Raw genomic sequence first — 22,980 nt, 5'->3', positions numbered from 1 at the left:
GATACATGAAGTGTCCACTTGATTGACTTTCATAGGGTTGTTGCAGTTGCAATTTTTAAAAGAAAGCTTTGAATAGCTATTTTCTAAGCATTCTGTGCACACCAATATTACTATAGGATTCATTGATTCTATGTAGAAAGTATACTGGGTCAATGAGCATCTAAGTGACATGATTTGACATGGAGGATATGAGGGCCTAAGGAATACGTGGGAACCATGCATTGGCATAGGCTGGCCATGGAGAATAGATGGTGCGTTAGGGTTATGCTAGAGATGAGGAATTGAGAGTCTAATATTTGGTAGAGCAACTGGAATAAAATATGTCAAGAACTGAGGAAGGCTTTTCAAACAGCCCACTTTGCCTCTGTTTGTAGCTATTACTAATCTGCAGCTGCAGGAAGTAGGCCTGATTGTATCCCACACCTCCCTTCCATCCCGTCTCCAAAGCACAAGGCTCCTTTTCCAAGGCAGGGAATCACGATCTACCTCAATGGTGGAAATGTGTCTGGATAATCCCTATAACTGGGACCCAGTAGCATGCTCAGAAACTTTCACAGAGTAGACAATTCCTTCCAAATATCCAAGACCGCTCCCATCAGACACAAACAATCTAGAACTTCCACTAACACTGCAATAGCAAATGGTCAACAGCATCTCCCCTGGAAGGTAGGAGCAGCACAGTGGCTCAGTGGTTAGCATTGCTGCCTCACATCACCAGGGACCTGGGTTCGGTTCCACCCTTTGGATGACTGTCTGTATGAAGTTTGCACATTCTCCCTGTGTCTGCAATGGGGGTTCCTCCCACAGTCCAAAGATGTGCAGGTTAGGTGGATTGGCCATGCTAAACTATCCCACAGTGCCCAGGAGATGTGCGGGCTAGGTGGATTAGCCATGGGAAATGCAGGGTTACAGGGATAGGGTCACGGGAGTGGGGTGGGTATGGGTGGGATGCTCTTTGGAGAGTTGGTGTGGACTCAATTGGCCGAATGGTCCATTTCCACACTGCAGGGATTCTCTGATGATTGAAAAAGCACTGTGAAAGGAACTTCTATGTTAGAGAGAGTGGCTGATCCAGAATGGGATGGGCACTGGAGAGATAATCTGCCCACTCTGGATGTTTCAAATGCCCACACAGGTCGCAGTCACCATCACCCTTCACAAAATGATGATTGACATACAACATGCTGAGATGAAATGGGTATAAACATCATTTCCCCTCTATTAACTGCTGCACTTGGCTCCTATAGTACTGAAACCACTGGTACTAAATGGTGTAACTAAGGTTCACCAAATCAACTAATGTTCATTTTGTCTCCCATCTTCCTCTCTGCTTTTCTGCCTCCTGCTTTTTCCTCTATCTTTTATCCAGTGTTTCATTTTTCAGAAATGCCAGAAGGTTATAGCTCCACATGACACAAGGCAAGAACATAAATGTGAGAAATTGAATGGAACCCAGAACCAATCTTCAAATTTCTCAGCAGATGTCTAAAGGGCAGCCGTTGATTGAAATGTGTTGTATCTGGGAGAAAGTGAAACAAAGTCGGCTGAAGTTCCAACAAATAACAAAACCTGCTCAGAATAAAAATCTTCCGATAGTCACTAACATTAACTGTCTATCAATAGGATGAGGGCTGAATGACAATGGTTTGAGTGACTACTGCTGCACATTAGTGTGACAGTATTCACACGAGTCTAATATGAACATCAAAAGAACAAATCCACCACATGGAATTGTGAAATTGGTTTTCATAAAGTTTGAGCATTTGGGTGTGGACCGGACTATTATAAAACACTCTATTTTATCACGACCACATCAATCATTGCTGCAGACTACACTGTAAACTGTGTTATATGACTTACTTAGCCCCTTTTAGCTTCTATTTTGAGTGTGTAATCTTTGCTGATTGCCATTTAGATCCCCCTCCTCCCCCATCAATTTGGCTCATCAACCTGTTTTAAGGGAAGGAAATCTGCTATCTTGACATGGTCTGACTTTCAAAAGATAGACGAAAGATTGTCTTCCTCAGACCTATCGGAAGGATGTGGTGAAATTTGAAAGGGTTTAGAAAAGACTTACAAGGATGTGGCCAGAGTTGGAGGATTTGAGCTTTAGGGAGAGGCTGAACAGGCTGGGGCTGTTTTCCCTGGAGCGTCAGAGGCTGAAGAGTGACCTTATAGAGGTTTATAAAGTCATGTGGGGCATGGATAGGATAAATAGACAAGGTCTTTTCCCTGGGGTGGGGGAGTCTAAAACTGAAGGGCATAAGTTTAGGGTGAGAGGGGAAAGATATAAAAGGGACCTAAGGGGCAACCTTATCGGGTAGAGGGTGGTGCGTGTATGGAATGAACTGCCAGAGGAAGTGGTACAACATTTACAAGGCATCTGGATGGGTATATGAATAGGAAATGTTTACAGGAATATGGGGCAAGTGCTGACAAATGGGACCAGATTAGATTAGAATATCTGGTGGGCATGGACGAGTTGGACTGAAGGGTCTGTTTCCATGCTGTATGACTCTATGACTTGGCTGTTAACAGCTCTGACAGATTTCCCAGCCTTGTGTCTGCACTAAATGCCACAGCAGTACTGCAGCACTGTGAGGCTGGTATCTCTGGCTGTGGAGGAAAGGTGCAAAAAGACAGGGCAGGATGCTGTGACCATCCAGGTAGGCTCAGAGCGAGTGAATACTATGATTGCCAGCAAAGAGCCCAGAGATACAGCCTGTTCCAGTCCATGAGCAGTGGGTACGTTACTCCCAGCTGGTTGGTGCATTACAATGCGAGTTACCAAGGCATCCAGAGGTATGTCATTGCAAGGGCTGAAACACCTTGTAAGTGGATCAGAGATGAAGCCATGAAGAAACTTAGAGGCTGGCACATGTTGTATTCCAATGTCTGTGGACTTGAGGTGCAAGTAATTGGGTGCCCTAAGCTGTGGGTAGATAAGCAGGAGGCTGGAAGAACACAGCAAGCCAGGCAGCATCAAGAGGTAGACAAGTCAACGTTTCAGGTGTAACCCTTCTTGGATGCTGGTGCCTGGAATCCAACATGAGGGTCCTTCAGAGCAAGTGGTAAGCTGAGGTCGCCAAGTAACCATATCGAGAATTCTTGGTGCCCAGTTTATTTGGCAGAACTGGTAAGATGGGAAGCTATTAATAATGAGGGCAGATGTCTCTTCCCTGAGGTGGTGGAATCCAGAACTAGAGGGCATGGGCTTAGGGTGAGATGCAAAGATATCAAAGAGACCTAAGGGGCAACCTTTTCACACAGAGGATGGTACATGCATGGAATGAGCTGCCAGAACACGTGGTGAAGGCTGGTACAAATACAACACTTAAAAGGCACCTGGATGGGTATATGAATAGGAAGGGAATGGGCCGGGTGCTGGCGGGTAGGATAGATTGGGTTGGGATATCTGGTTGGCATGAATAAGTTGGACTGAAGGGTCTGTTTCCATGCTTTACATCTCTATTACTCCATGTGCCCAAAATAAGGTAATTCACAAGCAATAATCTCTGTTCCTGGACAACTTGCCACTGCCAAGTGCCCAAGTGATGCATTGAAGATGCTGAGAGTTGATCCCAATGTCAAGACTGGCCTCAAACTTCTCACCTGATCCTGCCATCTTTCTAACCATTGCCAACGTCCTTCAGAACCCTGGGAGATTTTGCCCATTGGTTAATTATCCATGACTTATTAACCAGACTTTCAAATCTTTATGTGTGGAACAGACAGGGAGTGGGGAGGAAGGTCTATATTCAGTTGGAACCATTCTGATTTATTAATTTGATGGGAGTCATAGAGTCATGCAGCATGACTCTTGGCCTAACCAGTCCACGCTGAACATAATCCCAAACGAAACTCGTCCCAGCAGCCTGCTCCTGGCCCATATCCCTCCAAACCCTTCCTGTTCATGTACTTATCCAACTGTCTTTTAGACATTGTCACTGTACCCACATCTTTCACTTTCTCAGGAAGTGGATTCTACATGCCAATCACCCTCTGAGTAAAATATTTACCCCTCATACCTCCTTGAAATCTCTCTCTACTCATCTTAAAAATGTGCCCCCTAATCTTAAAATCCCCCATCCCTAGGGAAAAGACCATAAACTATCTATACCCCTCATTATTTATAAACTTCTATCAGGTCGCCCCTCAATCTTCAACGCTCCAATGAAAAAAACCGCAGCCTTTCATTCTAACAAAAACCCTCCATTCCCTGCAACATCCTAGTAAATCTCTTCTGAACCCTCTCCAGCTTAATAATATCCTTCCTGTAAGAGGGAGGTCAGAACCAGACACAATATTCCAGAAGAGGCCTCAGCAATGTCTTATATAACCTCAACATGACTTCCCAACTCCATTACTCAACCATTAAACGTAACCCTGTTCAGAAGTTCATGAGAGCTCTTGCAAGTATTCCCATAGACTCTTACATGGAAAATCAGTCGAAAAACTTGAGTCTGACTTAGGATCCAGCCAAGTGTGACAGGAGGCAATGCGAATCTCAAATTAATATTCAAATCACTTGACCATATGTGTCCCAAAATACTCTTTGACCAATGAGATATTTTATTGAGGTGTCGTCGTTGCTGCAACACAGAAAATTCCAAAGCCAAGTCAGGTACAGCAAGATCACATAAACAGAAATGGACTAACTGACCAAATAATTTGTTTTTAGTAATGTTGTTTGAGAGACAAGCCAAAGTATCAGGGAGAATGGCCTTCTTCCAATAGTGTCAAGGCATTTTAATCTTCCCCTTTGAGAGCAGACAGATAATGCTTCATAGCTTTGGTTCCTTCAACAAAACTGCACACCATCAGCACTGCACTGAAACGTCAGCCTGCATCATAGCGTCAGATTAGATTACATTCACAACAGGCTCTCAGCCCAACCAGTCCACACCGACCCTCTAAAGAGTAACCCACCCAGACCCATTTCCCCTCTGACTAATGCACCTAACACTGTGGGCAATTTAACATGGCCAATTCACCTGGCTTGCAGCTCTTTGGACTGTGGGAGGAAACCGGAGCACCTAGAGGAAACCCACGCAGACACGGTCAAGAACATGCAAACTCCACACAGACAGTTGCCTGAAGCTGGAATCGAACCTGGGACTCTGGTGCTGTGAGGCAGCAGTGCTAACCACTGAGCCACCGTGCCGCCCACCAAGTCGTACAGCACAGAAACACTGGAGCATACGAGGTTGAGGATTGACCTTATAGAGGTTTATAAAATCATGAGGGGCATAGATCGGGTTAACGTTGGGTGTTTATTCCCTAGGGTGGGGGATTTCAAGGCTGGGGGCATATTTTTAAAGTAAGAGGAGAGAGATTTACAAAAAGACATGGGGGCAATTTTTTTTTACACAGGGGTTACCGTGTGAAATGAACTTCCCGAGGAAGAGGTGGATGTGAGTGCAGTGAAAACAAATCGGCACGATCAGATGCCACTTTGAACAGTTTAAGAATAAGAAGGATAACTAAGATGGCGTCTGTGCCTCCACCATCACTGTTGGAACTACCCTGTATAAGTACCATCTCTTCACTGCTGGGCCCACCTCACTGATGCTATCATCAATGCCGGATTCTGTGTTGAACCCGTGCTCGCCCCACAACCTGTACTCTTTGGCACTGCTGCCAGACTAGGCTGTTGGTATCTCACGGAGAGTCCCACTCCGGTCACCCTTCTCCAAAGCACTGCCTTACCAGTGCCGCCATCTTGAAAAGTCCACTGCCGTTGCCTCCAATCACTGCTGCCCCCTGCAGCTGCCAGCCCTGAACACAAGGAGGACATCTTTGCTGCCTTTATCATCTCCAATTATTGAAATTGCAAGGGTCAATCATTTTTAAATTCACAGGCAAAGATGGGTTGTTTATACTTTGCATCAGTGTTTAAAAAGCAGGATACCTTGACAGCTCAACAGACTCTATCTGTCCTTTGTATACTTATGTCTACTCTAACTCACTCATTGCAGGAGAAGGTCCTTGTTCTACCAAAAATGGGATCTGTTTGAACATGGCAGGGCCAATAGAAATTGGTGCAAAGTTCAGGAATCCCCAGTGCAAGAGTTACAAAGTGCACTGTTCCCCTCCAAATGCAAATAGGCTCGGCCCAAAACCTGGAACTGAACTTCCTGACCCTGGCTCTCTCAGTGCCATTTCACATCAGACTGGAGTCTCAGTCACTATGCAATTGAAGTCAGAAACGAGCGTGCTGCCGATTAAACCAAAGCTTAGACCTTAGTAGATGAAGGGCTCTTGTGCTGTGGTGGTGTCCTTACCACTGAGCCAGATGGCCTGAATTCAAGTCCTACCAACTCCAGAGGGTGTGTCACAACGTTGATGAGGAAAATACCTACAATAGCGCATGCAATACAATCACAGACTGTGTGTTAACGTTAGGAAAAGAAAAGGGACTTAATGGTTAGCAGGAATCGTAGCTTTTCACCTGGAGGTTTCACACCTTTCCCCCACTCAGGCCTGCTCTACTGTGAATTGCATTTCATAATTACCTCACCCCCCCCCCCCCCCCCCCCTCCACCTCAACAGGATGGCGTGCACAATGAAATGAGGATAGAGGTTTCCTGACATTCAGGAAAAGTTGCCATAGTCCCAAAGGCTCATGAGAGAGAAATACGGTAATGGCAATTTTGACTTGAAGGGTAACACACCTCCTCAGCCTGTGCTATCATGGTGAGCTTAACTGGGACAGGAATTGAACCTGCATCCTTGGTGCCATTTTACATCCAGCCAACTGAGCTAACCACCTCCCAACAGGCATACAGTGATCTTTTTCACCAAGTCACAGAGAATGGAAGTGGAAATAGGATTAGGATTGAGTTCTACAAAGATTTTCTTTTGTTAATGTCATCTTATCAAATGGCTTCTAGAAATCCAATATACTACATCTACTAGCATTCCTTTATCAACTTTGTTTGTTATATCCTTAAAGTTCTCCAGCAAATTTATCAACGATGATTTCCCTTTCAGAAGGCTATGTTGACACTGATTGCCTTAAGCTTTTCGAAATGCATGCTGTTTCCTCCATAGGAATAGACACTCTAGCATTTTCCCAATAACAGACATTGGGATATTCCACCTTTAGTTTCCTGTTTTCTGTCTCCTTCCTTTCTTGAACATGGGCATCACACCATCAGTTTCCCAATCTGCTGAACCAGTCCAGAATCCAGTGTGTTCTGGAATATTTTGATCAATCACTATTTCTACAGCTATCTCTTAATACACGGTTGCACAGTGGTTAGCACTGCAGCCTTACAGTGCCAGGGACCTGGGTTGGATTCCCACCTTGGGCGACTGTCTGCGTGGTGTTTACACATTCTCCCTGTTTCTGTGTGGGCGTGCTCTGGTTTCCTCCCACAATCCAAAGATGTGCAGGCCAGGTGAATTGGCCATGTTAAATGTTAGGTGCATTAGTAAATGTAGGGTGGAGGAGTTGGTCTGGGTGGGTTGCTCTTCAGAGGGTCGGTGTGGACTTGTTGGGCCAAACGGCCTGTTTCCATACTGTAGGTAATCTAATCTCATACTCTTGATTGCAAGCCATGGTGAGCTGCCTTCAGTTCCCTTACTTTGTTGAATACCTTGTCTTTCATGATTAAAAAACTGTTACAAGACCTTTCCTCCCATTAGTGCTTACTTATCTGTTATCCTTGGGTTGTTTATATAGAAGACCAATGCAAAATATTGGCTTACATTATCTGCCATTCCCTGTTCCCCATGATCAATTCCTCAATCACAAAAGGATCACACACTCATTTTCCCTACTTCCTTTATTTATATATAGCTGTTGAAGTTTTTGTTGTTTGTGCGTATATTATTTACTAATTTACTTGAATAAACAATTTTCTCATTATTAGCATTTTGATCATCTGCTACCAGTTCCTAAAAATAAAATCCCAAACCTCTGTCCTCTAGTTTTCAGCATTTTGCATGCCTTAGTTTTTGATTCATAGAAATCATCATAGAATCTCTATGATGGAAACAGGCCTTTTAGCCCAACAAGTCCACACTGACCCTCTGAAGAGTATCCCACCCAGACCCATTCCCCTAACCGCTAATTCTACATTTCCCTTAATAATGCACCTAGCCAACACACTAAGAGAACAAAATGCAGATTTCCCCAGGCAGAGGGGACAACTAGAGTAAAATAGATCTTAGAATCCCTACAGTGTGGAAGCAAGCCCTTTGGCCTGACAAGTCCACACCGACCCTCCAAAAGAGTCTCCCACCCAAACCCAATACTCTACATTTATCCCTGACTAATGCACCTTCACATTCCTGAACACTTTGGGAAATTTAGCATGGCCAATTCACCTAACCTGTACACTTTTGGACTGTGGGAGGAAACCCAAGCAGACACAGGGAGAATGTGCAAACTCCACACAGACAGTCACCAGAGGCTGGAATTGAACCTGGGTCCCTGGCGCTGTGAGGCAGCAGTGCTAACCACTGAGCCACTGTGCTGCCAAATTGGATTGGATACTATAAGTGGTTTGTCCCTCTCATCGAGTCCTTTTAAACTGGGATAACTTTTTGTTGTGTGTTGTTAAATAGCTACATAAATATCTTCCTCAGAGTCTGTTTTCCAGACTGCTTTAGATGCCAACCTTCTTCATACCTATGCAATTACCCTTACTTAGGTTGAGAACATTGGTTTGAGACCTGGGATGCTCTTGATTAAACTAAATTTGAAACTTTGCTGTTTTATGATCACTACCTTGTAGAGGATCCTTAACTACGCGGTCTCTTATTAATCCAACCTCATTACAGGTTACTAGATTAAAAAGAACCTGTCACCATGTAGTTTGCAGAACATACAGCTTAAAGAAACAGTTCCAGTGGAGTACATTATTTCCCCCTCCAACTCTATTTTGATTTAATCCCTGCCCTCCCCTTCACTGTTTGATCACACAGCACTGCCCTTTGATGTGAAGGGCACTGCTTGTCACTGGCCACTCAAGCATTTCCTTTCTTACTGGTGGTGGAAGTTTGAATAAAGATTTGTGCACCTTGTGTCTTTCACTGTGTCTCACACCTGCACACACACAACATGGGTGCTGGGGGGAAAAAAAAGCACTACCGCAGTTAGGCGGTAGTGTGGGGGTAAAGAAAAGGAAATAAAAATAAAGAAACAGTTCCTCATGGAACTGAAGTGGGAATAGGATTAGGATTAAGTTTCACAAAGGTCATCTTTTTGTTACTGTTGTATCTTATCAAATGCCTTCTGGAAATCCAATGCACTACATCTACTAGCAGCCCTTTATCAACTCTGCTTGTTTTATCCTTAAAGATCTCCAGCAAATTTATCAAATGTGATTTCCCTTTCAAAAAGCCATGTTGACATTGATTAGCTTTTCGAAATGCATTGCTGTTTCATCCTTAAGATTGAATTTCCATATTACGCTTGGTCGTCTGATTGGTCCAGATAATTAAAATGCTGAAAATGTGTTGCTGGAAAAAGCGCAGCAGGTCAGGCAGCATCCAAGGAATAGAAGAATCGATGTTTCGGGCACGAGCCCTCCTTCAAAATTAAAATGATAACTGTACTGCCCCTCTTACATGAATCCATATTCCAACAGTGAGGCAATGCTTTGGAAGCCGAAAGATGCTTCCCACGATGACTTCTTTCTCTTTCTGTTCTGTACTTCCACACAAAATATCAGTGATACTGACTCACTGCACACTCCTCCCAGTCTGTTACAGTGATACTGACTCACTGCACACTCCTCCCAGTCTGTGACGAGTGATACTGACTCACTGCACACTCTCCCAGTCTGTTACAGTGATACTGACTCACTGCACACTCCTCCCAGTCTGTTACAGTGATACTGACTCACTGCACACTCCTCCCAGTCTGTTACAGTGATACTGACTCACTGCACACTCCACCCAGTCTGTGACGCAGTGATACTGACTCACTGCACACTCCTCCCAGTCTGTTACAGTGATACTGACTCACTGCACACTCTCCCAGTCTGTTACAGTGATACTGACTCACTGCACACTCTCCCAGTCTGTTACAGTGATACTGACTCACTGCACACTCCACCCAGTCTGTGACGCAGTGATACGGACTCACTGCACACTCCTCCCAGTCTGTTACAGTGATACTGACTCACTGCACACTCCACCCAGTCTGTGACGCAGTGATACGGACTCACTGCACACTCCTCCCAGTCTGTTACAGTGATACTGACTCACTGCACACTCCTCCCAGTCTGTTACAGTGATACTGACTCACTGCACACTCCTCCCAGTCTGTTACAGTGATACTGACTCACTGCACACTCCTCCCAGTCTGTTACAGTGATACTGACTCACTGCACACTCCTCCCAGTCAGTTACACAGCAATACTGACCCACTGCACATTCCACCCAGTCTATTTCACAATGACACCGACTCTCTGCACACTCCTCCCAGTCTGTTACAGTGATACTGACCCACTGCACACTCCTCCCAGTCTGTTACAGTGATACTGACCCACTGCACACTCCTCCCAGTCTATTACAGTGATACTAACTCACTGCACACTCCTCCCAGTCTGTGACGCAGCGATACTGACTCACTGCACATTCCTCCCAGTCTGTGACGCAGTGATACTGACTCACTGCACACTCCTCCCAGTCTGTTACAGTGATACTGACTCACTGCACACTCCTCCCAGTCTGTTACAGTGATACTGACTCACTGCACACTCCACCCAGTCTGTGACGCAGTGATACTGACTCACTGCACACTCCTCCCAGTCTGTTACAGTGATACTGACTCACTGCACATTCCTCCCAGTCTGTTACAGCGATACTGACTCACTGCACATTCCTCCCAGTCTGTTACAGTGATACTGACTCACTGCACACTCCATCCAGTCTATTACAGTGATACTGACTCACTGCACACTCCTCCTAGTCTGTGACGCAGTGATACTGACTCACTGCACACTCCACCCAGTCTGTTACAGTGATACTGACTCACTGCACACTCCTCCCTGTCTATTTCACAACGACACCGACTCTCTGCACACTCCACCCAGTCTGTTACAGTGATACTGACTCACTGCACACTCCTCCCAGTCTGTGACGCAGTGATACTGACTCACTGCACACTCCACCCAGTCTATTACAGTGATACTGACTCACTGCACACTCCTCCTAGTCTGTGACGCAGTGATACTGACCCATTGCACACTCCACCCAGTCTGTTACACAGTGATACTGACTCACCACACACACCTCCCAGTCTATTACAGTAGTACTGACTCACCGAACACTCCTCCCTGTCTGTTAGAGATGCTAACGCACTGCACACTCCTCCCAGTCTGTTACAGAGTGATACTGACTCACTGCACACTCCTCCCAGTCTGTGATGCAGCGATACTGACTCACTGCACACTCCTCCTAGTCTGTGATGCAGCGATACTGACTCACTGCACACTCCTCCCAGTCTGTGATGCAGCGATACTGACTCACTGCACACTCCTCCCAGTCTGTGATGCAGCGATACTGACTCACTGCACACTCCTCCCAGTTTGTTTCACATCCATACTGAGTACCTGCACACTCAGAGTCATAGAGATGTAAAGCTTGGAAACAGACTCTTTGGTCCAACCCTTCCATGCCAACCAGGTATCCCAACCCAATCTAGTCCCACCTGCCAGCGCCCAGCCCATATCCCTCCAAACCCATCCTGTGAGAAAAAGTTGCACCTTAGGTCTCTTTTATATCTTTCCCCTCTCACCCTAAACCTATGTCCTCTAGTTCTGGACTCCCCCACCCCAGGGAAAGACTTTGCCTATTTACCCTACCTATGCCCCTCATGATTTTCTAACCACTATTAGATCACCCTCAGCCTCCGATGCTCCAGGGAAAACAGCCCCAGCTCAAATCCTCCAACCCTGGCACATTCTTGTAAATCTTTTCTGAACCCTTTCAAGTTTCATAGTTAAAAATCACACAACACCAGGTTATAGTCCAACAGGTTTAATTGGAAGCACACTAGCTTTCGGAGCGACACTCCTTCATCAGGTGATTGTGTGCTTCCAATTAAACCTGTTGGACTATAACCTGGTGTTGTTTGATTTTTAACTTTGTACACTCCAGTACAACACCGGCATCTCCAAATCATGTTTCATGACATCCTTCCGACAGGAGGGAGGCCAGAATTGCACGCAATATTCCAACAGTGGCCTAACCAATGTCCTGTACAGTTGCAATATGACCTCCCAGCTCCTGTACTCAATACTCTGACCAATAAAGAAAAGCATATCATATGCCTTCTCCACTATCCTATCTACCCGTGACTCCACTTTCAAGGAGCTATGAACCTGCACTCCAAGATGACTTTGTTCAGCAACACTCCCTAGGACCTTACCATTAAGTATATAAGTTCTGCTATGATTTGCTTTACCAAAATGCAGCACCTCACATTTTATCTAAATTAAACTCCACCTGCCACTCCTCAGCCCATTGGCCCACCTGATCAAGATCCTGTTGTAATCTGAGATAACCTTCTTCACTGCCCACTACACCTCCAATTTTGGTGTCATCTGCAAACCTACTAATTATACCTCTTATGCTCACATCCAAATCATTTTTATAAATGACAAAAATATAGTGGAACCAGCACCGAACTTTGGTTACAGGACTCCAGTCTGAAAAGCAACCTTCCATCACACTCTGTCTTCTGCCTTTGAACCAGTTCTGTATGCAAATGGCTAGTTCTCCCTGTATTCCGTGAAATCTAACCTTGCTAACCAGTCACCCATGGGGAACCTTGTCGAATGCCTTACTGAAATCCATATAGATCATGTCTATCACTCTGCCCCATCAATCCTCTTTGTTACTTCTTCGAAAAACTCAATCAAGTTTGTGAGACATGATTTCCCATTCACAAAGCCATGTTGACTATCCCGAATCAGTCCTTGCCTTTCCAAATACATGTATATCTTGTCCCTTAGGATTCCCTTCAACAACTTGCCCACCACCGAGGTCAGGCTCACTAGTCTGTAGTTCCCTGGCTTGTCCTTACCACCTTTCTTAAATTGTGGCACCACATTAGCCAACTTCCAGTCTTCCGGCACCTCACCCATGACTATCGATGACACAAATATCTCAGCAAGAGGCCCAGCAATCACATCCCTAGCTGCCCACAGAGTTCTAGAGTACACCTGATCAGGTCCTGGGGATTTTACCACTTATGCGTTTCAAGACATCCAGCACCTCCTCTTCTGTAATATGGACAGTGATACTGACTCACTGTACACTCCTCCCAGTCTGTTACACAGTGGTACGGACTCACCGCACACGCCTCCCAGTCTGCTTCATAGCAATGTCCTCTTGTTGCACTCTCTTCCTGTCTTGATTTAGTATTTCCTGTTACCCCCTCTCTTCAATTGACGAGCACTGGCCTTTCCTGTTATTTGTCCTTGTATTTTTACTGCTGTGCTCTCATCTCAGGTTTGTAAGCGGATTCACAGCTAATATTGCTTCATTCATACTTGAATTAGCAATTTTTGTTTGCAGCATTTGACCTTTCTTTCAAGTGAGCACACTGAATTAATATCTTCCTCGAAACATCTGATTTAATCAATTCTTCAGGAGTTAGTCTGACATTTCATATACTGCAGTGTTGAATTTGTTTACTTTAGAATTAAGAATTTGTTTAAAAAATACATCCTACTAGTCTCAGTAGTATGGGAGCTATCGCTCCGGCAATTCATCATTTCGATGCGTATAGCAGGGAGACTATTTTTATGATCATTTGGTTAAACTAATCAAAACTGAGTTCCGTTCATTGAGCAGGAAGGAGAGGCCACTCAACACTAACCAGCAACAAGCACTAAACTGACTGATCAAATTACTCGGCAATTTCTCTCAAAGGTACCATTCACAAAAAGTTTTTTCTGGTTTCCAAAGGCCATTTTGCTTCCTCAGTCATAACTGAGTGAGTGCAAAATTAAAAATTACGGCAACAAATCTGGAAGAATATTTTCTTTTAAAGAGCTTGTTCTCCTCTGTTTTCTTTACTTGCTCCTCTTGGTGAGAAGGCTGCTCAGGTTAAGCCTTTATGTTGGCAGCATTAACACTCCTATGAGCCTTTCTACCTCAACGTAGTAAAATCCAGTAAGTAGCATTACCTGTGAAACTGTATTCATTAATAGAACCTGTCTCATTAAATATATAGCAGTAACTGATAGGGCAACTGGATGTAAATAAATATATAGCAGCAATTATATTTATAGAAATAATCAGACCAGGATTAGAATGAGACATGATTATTGGAATTGAAACCTAATTGTACAAGTTATAAATCTATGGTAACAACAAAAATTGCAATCCAGACAACACCTTTGCTGACTTATTGATGCAAAAGGAAAGCTCATCAGCTAGTATTAGCCAGAGAGGCTGCTTGTGAGATTCATAACTCGAGACACACAGAATAACAATCACAAGCTTGGAGCACCAAATAATGAGCTGAAAATGTGTTGCTGGAAAAGCGCAGCAGGTCAGGCAGCGTCCAAGGTGCAGGAGAATCGACGTTTCGGGCAGGAGCCCTTCTTCAGGAATGAGGAAGGTGTGCCCAGCAGGCTAAGATAAAAGGTCGCGAGGAGGGACTTGGGGGAGGGGTGTTGGAAATGCGATAGGTGGAAGGAAGTTAAGGTGAGGGTGATAGGCCGGAGTGGAGGTGGGGGCGGAGAGGTCAGGAAGAAGATTGCAAGTTAGGAAGGTGATGCTGAGTTCGAGGGATTTGACTGAGACAAGGTGGGGGGAGGGGAAATGAGGAAACTGGAGAAATCTGAGTTCATCCCTTGTGGTTGGAGGGTTCCTAGGCGGAAGATGAGGCGCTCTTCCTCCAGCCGTCGTGTTGCTATGGTCTGGCGATGGAGGAGTCCAAGGACCTGCATGTCCTTGGTGGAGTGGGAGGGGGAGTTGAAGAGTTGAGCCACGGGGGGGTTGGGTTGGTTGGTCCGGGTGTCCCAGTGGTGTTCTCTGAAACGTTCCGCAAGTAGGCGGCCTGTCTCCCCAATAGAGAAGAGGCCACATCGGGTGCAGCGGATGCAGTAAATGATGTGTGTGGAGGTGCAGGCGAATTTGTGGTGGATATGGAAGGATCCCTTGGGACCTTGGAGGGAAGTAAGGGGGGGAGGTGTGGGAGCAAGTTTTGTATTTCTTGCGGTTGCAGGGGAAGGTGCCGGGAGTCGAGGTTGGGTTGGTGGGGGGTGTGGACCTGACGAGGGAGTCACGGAGGGAGTGGTCTTTTCGGAACGCTGATAGGGGAGGGGAGGGAAATATATCCCTGGTGGTGGGGTCCATTTGGAGGTGGCGGAAATGACGACGGATGATACGATGCATATGGAGGTTGGTGGGGTGGTAGGTGAGGACCCAGTGGGGTTCTGTCCTGGTGGCGATTGGAGGGGCGGGGCTCAAGGGCGGAGGAGCGGGAAGTGGAGGAGATGCAGTGGAGATCATTGTCGATCACGTCTGGGGGGAAATTGTGGTCTTTGAAGAAGGAGACCATATGGGTTGTACGGTATTGGAACTGGTCCTCCTGGGAGCAGATGCGGCGGAGACGAAGGAATTGAGATATGGGATGGCGTTTTTACAGGGGGCAGGGTGGGAGGAGGTGTAATCTAGGTAGCTGTGGGAGTCGGTCGGTTTATAATAAACGTCCGTGTTGATTCGGTCACCCGAGATAGAAATGGAGAGGTCTAGGAAGGGGAGGGAAGAGTCTGAGATGGTCCAGGTAAATTTGGGGTCGCGGTGGAAGGTGTTGGTAAAGTGGATGAACTCTTCAACCTCCTCGTGGGAGCACGAGGCAGCGCCAATACAGTCATCGATGTAGCGGAGGAAAAGGTGGGTGGTGGTGCCAGTGTAGCTGCGGAAGATGGATTGTTCCACATATCCTACGAAGAGGCAGGCATAGCTGGGGCCCATGCGGGAAAGAGAAGTTGTTCAGGGTGAGGACCAGTTCAGTCAGTCGAAGGAGGGTGTCAGTGGAAGGGTACTGGTTGGTACGGCGGGAAAGGAAGAAGCGGAGGGCTTTAAGACCTTCGTGATGGGGGATGGAGGTGTACAGGAACTGGATGTCCATGGTGAAGATAAGGTGTTGGGGACCGAGGAAGCGAAAATCATGGAGGAGGTGGAGGGTGTCCCGAATGTACATGGGGAGTTCTTGGACTAAGGGGGACAGGACCGTGTCGAGGTATGCAGAGATGAGTTCGGTGGGGCAGGAGCAGGCTGAGACAATGGGTCGGCTGGGGCAGTCAGGTTTGTGGATTTTGGGCAGGAGGTAGAAGCGGGCAGTGCGGGGTTGTGGGACTATGAGGTTGGAGGCGGTGGATGGGAGATCACCTGAGGTGATGAGGTTATGGATGGTCTGGGAGATGATGGTTTGGTGTTGGGAGGTGGGGTCATGGTCAAGGGGGCAGTAGGAAGAGGTGTCCGTGAGCTGGCGTTTAGCCTCAGCGGTGTAAAGGTCGGTGCGCCAAACTACCACCGCGTCTCCCTTGTCTGCCGGTTTGATAGTGAGGTTGGGGTTGAAACGGAGGGAGTGGAGGACTGCACATTCCGAGGTGTGAGGTTGGAGTGGGTGAGAAGGGTGGAGAGGTTGAGGCAGTTAATGTCGCGGCGGCATTAAGAGATCGAGGGCAGGTACGAGGCCAGCACGGGGTGTCCAGGTGGATGGGGTGTGTTGGAGGTGGGAGAAGGGGTCCTCAGAGGGTGGGCGAGAATCCTGGTTGAAGAAGTAGGTGCGGAGGCGAAGGCAGCGGAAGAATTGTTCGATGTCTCGCTGCGTGTTGGACTCGTCCAAATAATGAACAAGTGCTGAAGGAACTAGAACATTTGGGGAACTTTCAGATGGAATGCAAGTGCCCTCTGTCAAATACCAAAGGCCCAATTCCCCCCTCCCTGGAGCAAGACGGGGAAATAATTGGATGAATTGGCCCTGGTTACAGATACTCCCCCCTTTCTCACCAATAAAGTGATGGGCAAGAGGGTCTCTGCAGACTTTCTGGACTCACCCTCATTTAAAGCTCTTGCGTAATCAACTTATGACCACTGAAGCATGCAAGTGGCTGGTTTCCAACTGTGTAACCAGGACAACCTGCACGCCAGAGTGAGGGAGTCAGCCATCTTGGAAGCAATTAGAATCTCAGAATTGGTGACAAAGGGATGGCATCTGAATGCCAACGCCTACCCTTGCTTCCAGCTTCTCCAAGCCATTTGACCCTACCCTTGACCCCTATACTGTAGGAATCTCAAAACTGTTTTGAGTTAGCGTAACAGACTTGAGACGTTAACCATTTCTCTCTCCACAGACGCTGCCAATCCTGCCGAGTGTCTCCAGCACTTTCTCTGCTTGTTTCAGATTTCCAACTTCCTCTGTCCTTTACTTTAATTTGAGTGAAGCAGAGACTTGGGAGGGTGATTCAGAGGTGCTGTGTTGCCAAGCTAAGCCACAGTTTGCAGCCCAGTAGCAATCCACTTTTGTTTTGAAAGTGTCTTACTATCAAACAAACAACTGGCATTTATATTTTCGTATGGAAACTAGTTGCCTGACAACATAAGGAGAGTCCATGTTGCCAATTTAACTCAGGTTGGGCCCCTCATGGTACTGGGAGAGGCTGGCGAATGTACATATCTATTTATTTTTCTGGGTCGTGGATGATCAAGAATTAACCTACACAAATAATCTGGGTCATTTCCATCCCACAATTCTCACATTCTGTGCTCCACTTCATTTCAATCCTTTCCCACCAATCCTCAAGGCCCCTCCCACCAATCCTCAAGGCTACACCAACACAATCCTCAAGGCTCCATCACCGTTTAAATTGGTTACAATGTCTTGACCTGATCTCACCAAGATGGCAGTGGAGCAGGATGCTTTAGTTAGAGCACATCCGGCCCATCCTTTGAACTTTTTTTCTCTTTTGATTCTTTTTATCCTCTGCTTTCTTCTCAGCACCATCCTGAACTCCTGGCCTCAGCGTGGTCCCAGGCTCTCGGCCTCAGTGTGGTGGTCTCATCCCTCATTGTGGATTTCCAGCCTCTCAGTAATTCAAAGACTGGTGCATTCAGGAGACAAGGTACCAGTGTGAAATGGGTTGGAAGGACTGTGATTCTAAACTTGATATTTCTCTATTTTTCTCATTTATTCCTACAATCTGCAATGCAACTTCTTATTTCTTCACTTTTCTGATTTTCATACCTAAAAACTTGTACTGAAGAATCTGTCCCTCAGGACCTTGGTACCTAAGATGCTGCCATAAGTGACGACTTGTAAACTTTTCACTGGATTCATGTGAGTACATATGACAATAAAGCTAATCTAATTCAGTTTGAGTCCTCATTCTAGTGAGTTGGAGCTAGATTCCTTTTTTAAAAACAGAGTTCTCATTAATTATAGAGATTTTAAGATTTTTCGAAGCACATTGCAGCCAATTGCGTAGCTTTGAAGTGTTATAACAAAGGATATGCAGCAACTATGTTTTACACAGAAGTGTTACAAATGGCCAGATAGTCTCTTTCACTCATGTTGATTGAGAGATGAATATTGACCAGAACCAAAAAAAAATCCCCTCCATTTTTATACATCTTTCTAACAGGGCAGATACGCTTCATTCTAACCTTCCATGGGGAAGATGGCAACTCCAACTAAACCGACGCAATTAGAATTAGAATCCCTACAGTGTGGAAACAGGCCCTTCGGCCCAACAAGTCCACACCGACCCTCCGAAGAGTCACCCACCCAGACCCATTCCCTTCCCTTATTGCTCTACATTTCCCTTGACTAATGCACATAACTTACACATCCTTGAACACACGGAGCAATTTAGCATAGCCAATTCACCTAACCTGCATATCTTTGGACTGTGGGAGGAAATGTGAGCACTCGGAGGACGCCCACACAGATACAGGGAGAATGTGCAAACTCCACATAGACAGTCACCTGAGACTGAAATTGAACCCAGGTCCCTGGCGTTGTGAGGCAGCAGTGCGAACCACTGAGCCACCATGCCATACTTTTTTAGTATTAGTATTACTAAAAAGTACACCATACAAACCAATCATTCAGCCGAGGTATTCTGTGCTCCACACAATCCCCTCCCAACCTACATCATAGATCGGAGAAACCCTGCAGTGTGGAAGCAAGCCATACAGCCCATTAAGTCCATGCTGAAATTCCAAAAAGCATCCTATCCAGATCTAGTCCCCCAACCTTATTCCCTGTAATACAGCATTTCCCATGGTCAATCCACATACCCTGCACATCTTTGGACTGTGGGAGGAAACCAGAACACCGTATGCAAACTCCACACAGACAGTTGCCCGAGGCTGAATCCATACCCGGATCCCTGGTGCTCGGAGGCAGTAGTGCTAAGCACTGAGCAACCTCAGTGCTGCCCGAAGAGACAATTAACCCTCTTAGTCTCAAGAGTGGACCTTGCACCTATAGCCTCATTAGGAGTGTACTTTGGCAGAAATACAGCTAGATCCTAATGTAAAAAGCATTATTAATTTAATATGACAGAGACCTGCCAAATGTTTGAGCTGAAAATAGTGTCAATGATGCATTTTTAAAATACAGAATTCTAGTTATTCTTTCACTGAAGGCTAGCAGAATCAACACTTCTGGGGGAAAAAAAAATCAGCTATATAAAGTTGTCTTTGTATAAAATCACAGCTAGGAATATTAAAGAACAGATTTTGTTCAAGTTTGGATTTGTTGCTTGTTTATATTCATAGACTATGAAAGTGTAATTGAGAATGGTTTTCTCCGAAGCAAGTTTACATTTATTGGTTACAATATTATTCTAGGAATAAAAACTCTACTTCCTTCAAACCTGCCTGTTATAATCTCCGCATCTTTCATCAATGGAAACAGCTTCCTAATGACCAATCTTGTTCCATGATGAAACCCTTGTTTAGGATTCAGGTTTTGTGTTGACATTATATCTGCTCCTTCCTCAAGTCCTAACTCAGGCAATGGCATTACCCAATGGGATTGGACAATGTAAAAACTCTGGAGGCTACAAACTGTTGTCATCTTCTCCAACCTGGTCTTTCAATTCACCTGACAGCTTTTCTAAAACCTTAAACATTCCTTAATGTAATAGCTTCATACATACCCTCCAAATAGCAATGGGTGTTGTATTTGTGGTGCATTGTATGGGACGATCTCCGTGAGGACTTGGCAATGGACCAAACTCAATACCCATACATCTCAAACTGTAACGTAAATCATCAAGGTGAATCAGACGAAAAGCATTACTATGAGGAATTAATCTCCCAAAACAGCTTTTTTGTTTTTTAAATTAGTCATACACTTCGTCCCACTAAAAAAAAGATTTATTTTCCACTTTCGTCGCTGCTCCACTCACAAACGATGCCTATTGTCAATGTTATATTTCGGGATGTAGAGGTGCCGGTGTTGGACTGGGGTGGACACAGTCAGAAGTCACACAACACCAGGTTATAGTCTGAGAGGTTTATTTGAAATCAGCACTGCAAGTACTTCACCTGACGATTTCAAGTGAACCCGCTGGACTATAACCTGGTGTCATGTGACTTCTTACATAATATTTCAGAGCTAAACAGAGAACACAACATGGAGGCTAAGGGGTGAGCTTCTAGAGCTTTATAAAATCATAAGGGGCATTGATAAGGTGAATAGCCAAGATCTTTTCCCTGGGGTGGGGGAGTCCAAAACTAGAGGACATAGGTTTAAGGTGAGAGGGAAAAAAATTAAAAAGGACTAGAGGGGCAACATTTTCACAGAGGGTGATACCTGTATGGAGTGAGCTGCCAGGGGAAGTGGTGGAGGCTGGTAAAATTACAACATTTAAAAGTTAGTTGAGTGGGTATAGAATAGGAAGGGTTTAGAGGGACATGGGCCAAATGCTGGTAAATGGGACAAGAATAATTTAGGACAGTTGGTTGGCATGGATGAGTTGGAATGAAGGGTCTGTTTCCATGCTCTACAACTATGACTCCAGGAGTCGGTGTGTAATAGGTTCCAGTCAGAGTGCTTTAAAATATCTGTGCCATGCATTTCCATTCCCTAACTTCCGGCTCTTTCTAAAGCTTGTTTACCTTTCACTGAGGCCATTACAATATCAATAAATCAAACACCATGCAAATAATAAAGACTCATGTAATCAAACTGGAAATAATTAAAATTGAAAGGTATAGTGCTGGAAAAGCACAGCAGGTCAGGTAAGATGAAGGGCTTATGCCTGAAATGTCGACTCTCCTGCTCCTCAGATGCTGCCTGATCTGCTGTGCTTTTCTAGCACCACACTCTTGACTCTGACTCTGCAGCCCTCCCTTTCTCTTAAAAAATAATTAAACACCACCATGCCTACACTAAATGCACTCCTCATTGTCAAATCAGATCTAGGTCAGTTAGTGAAACAGAAACAGAGATATGTTTCTTTCTGAGTGGAGTTTATGAACTACTCAGTCTCACATCCCATTCCACACACCTACCCCACTGGTTTCCCAACTAGATCTGCCTGGTCAATTAACTAATTAACCCCAACCATTTGCTTAACTACTTACTGTATTGACATGTTCCCGTCCAATCTGAAAATAAAACTTTAAACCCTTGGTGTGAAGTGATTGATGTCAAATACTATGACAAAATAGAGTCATAGAGTCAGATGTACAGCACAGAAACAACCTGTGGTCCAACCCATCCATGCCGACCAGATATCCCAACCCAATCTAGTCCTACCTGCCAGCACCTGGCCCATATCCCTCCAAACCCTTCCTATTCATATATCCATCCAAATGTCTCTTTAATGTTGCAATTGTACCAGCCTCCACCACATCCTCTGGCAGCTCATTCCATACACATACCACCCTCTGTGTGAAATAGTTGCCCCTTAGGTCTCTTTTATATCTTTCCCCTCTCACCCTAAACCTATGCCCTCTAGTTCTGGACTCCCCGACCCCAGGGAAAAGAATTTACCTATTTAAAGTTTGTGAGAAGATTTGTAGCTCGGGTGCTTGTTGTTGTAGTTCTGTTCGCCGAGCTGGGAATTTGTGTTGCAGACATTTCGTCCCCTGTCTAGGTGACATCCGCAGTGCTTGGGAGCCCGGAGGAAACATCACAGAAGCGCTTCACAGGAGGCTCCCAAGCACTGAGGATGTCACCCAGACAGGGGACGAAATGTCTGCAACACAAATTCCCAGCTCGGCGAACAGAACCACAACAACTTTGCCTATTTATCCTATCCATGCCCCTCAGTTTTCTAAACCTCTATAAGGTCACCCCTCAGCCTCCGATGCTCCAGGGAAAACAGCCCCAGCCTGTTCAGCCTCTCCCTGTGGCTCAAATCCTCCAACCCTGGCAACATCCTTGTAAATCTTTTCTGAACCCTTTCCAGTTTCACAACATCTTTCTGATAGGAAGGGGACCAGAATTGCACGCAATATTCCAACAGTGGCCTAACCAATGTCCTGTACAGCTGCAACATGACCTCCCAACTCCTGTACTCAATACTCTGACCAATAAAGGAAAGCATACCAAACTCCTTCTTCACTATCCTATCTACCTGCAACTCCACTTTCAAGGAGCTATGAACCTGCACTCCAAGGTCTCTTTGTTCAGCAACACTCCCTAGGACCTTACCATTAAGTGTATAAGTCCTGCTAAGATTTGCTTTCCCAAAATGCAGCCCCTCGTATTCATCTGAATTAAACTCCATCTGCCACTTCTCAGTCCATTGGCCCATCTGGTCCAGATCCTGTTGTAATCTGAGGTAACCCTCTTCGCTGTCCACTACACCTCCAATTTTGGTGTCATCTGCAAACTTACTAACTATACCTCTCATGCTCGCATCCAAATCATTTGTGTAAATGACAAAAAGTAGAGGACCCAGCACCGATCCTTGTGGCACTCCACTGGTCACAGGCCTCCAGTCTGAAAAACAACCCTCCACCACCACCCTCTGTCTT

This window comes from Chiloscyllium plagiosum, unplaced genomic scaffold (assembly GCF_037043375.1).
Source record: "Chiloscyllium plagiosum isolate Xiang-an unplaced genomic scaffold, Cpla_swu_hap1 HiC_scaffold_22, whole genome shotgun sequence".
Lineage (NCBI taxonomy): Eukaryota > Metazoa > Chordata > Chondrichthyes > Orectolobiformes > Hemiscylliidae > Chiloscyllium > Chiloscyllium plagiosum.
The sequence above is the reverse complement of the archived record's forward strand: the minus strand, read 5'-3'. Positions refer to the sequence as shown.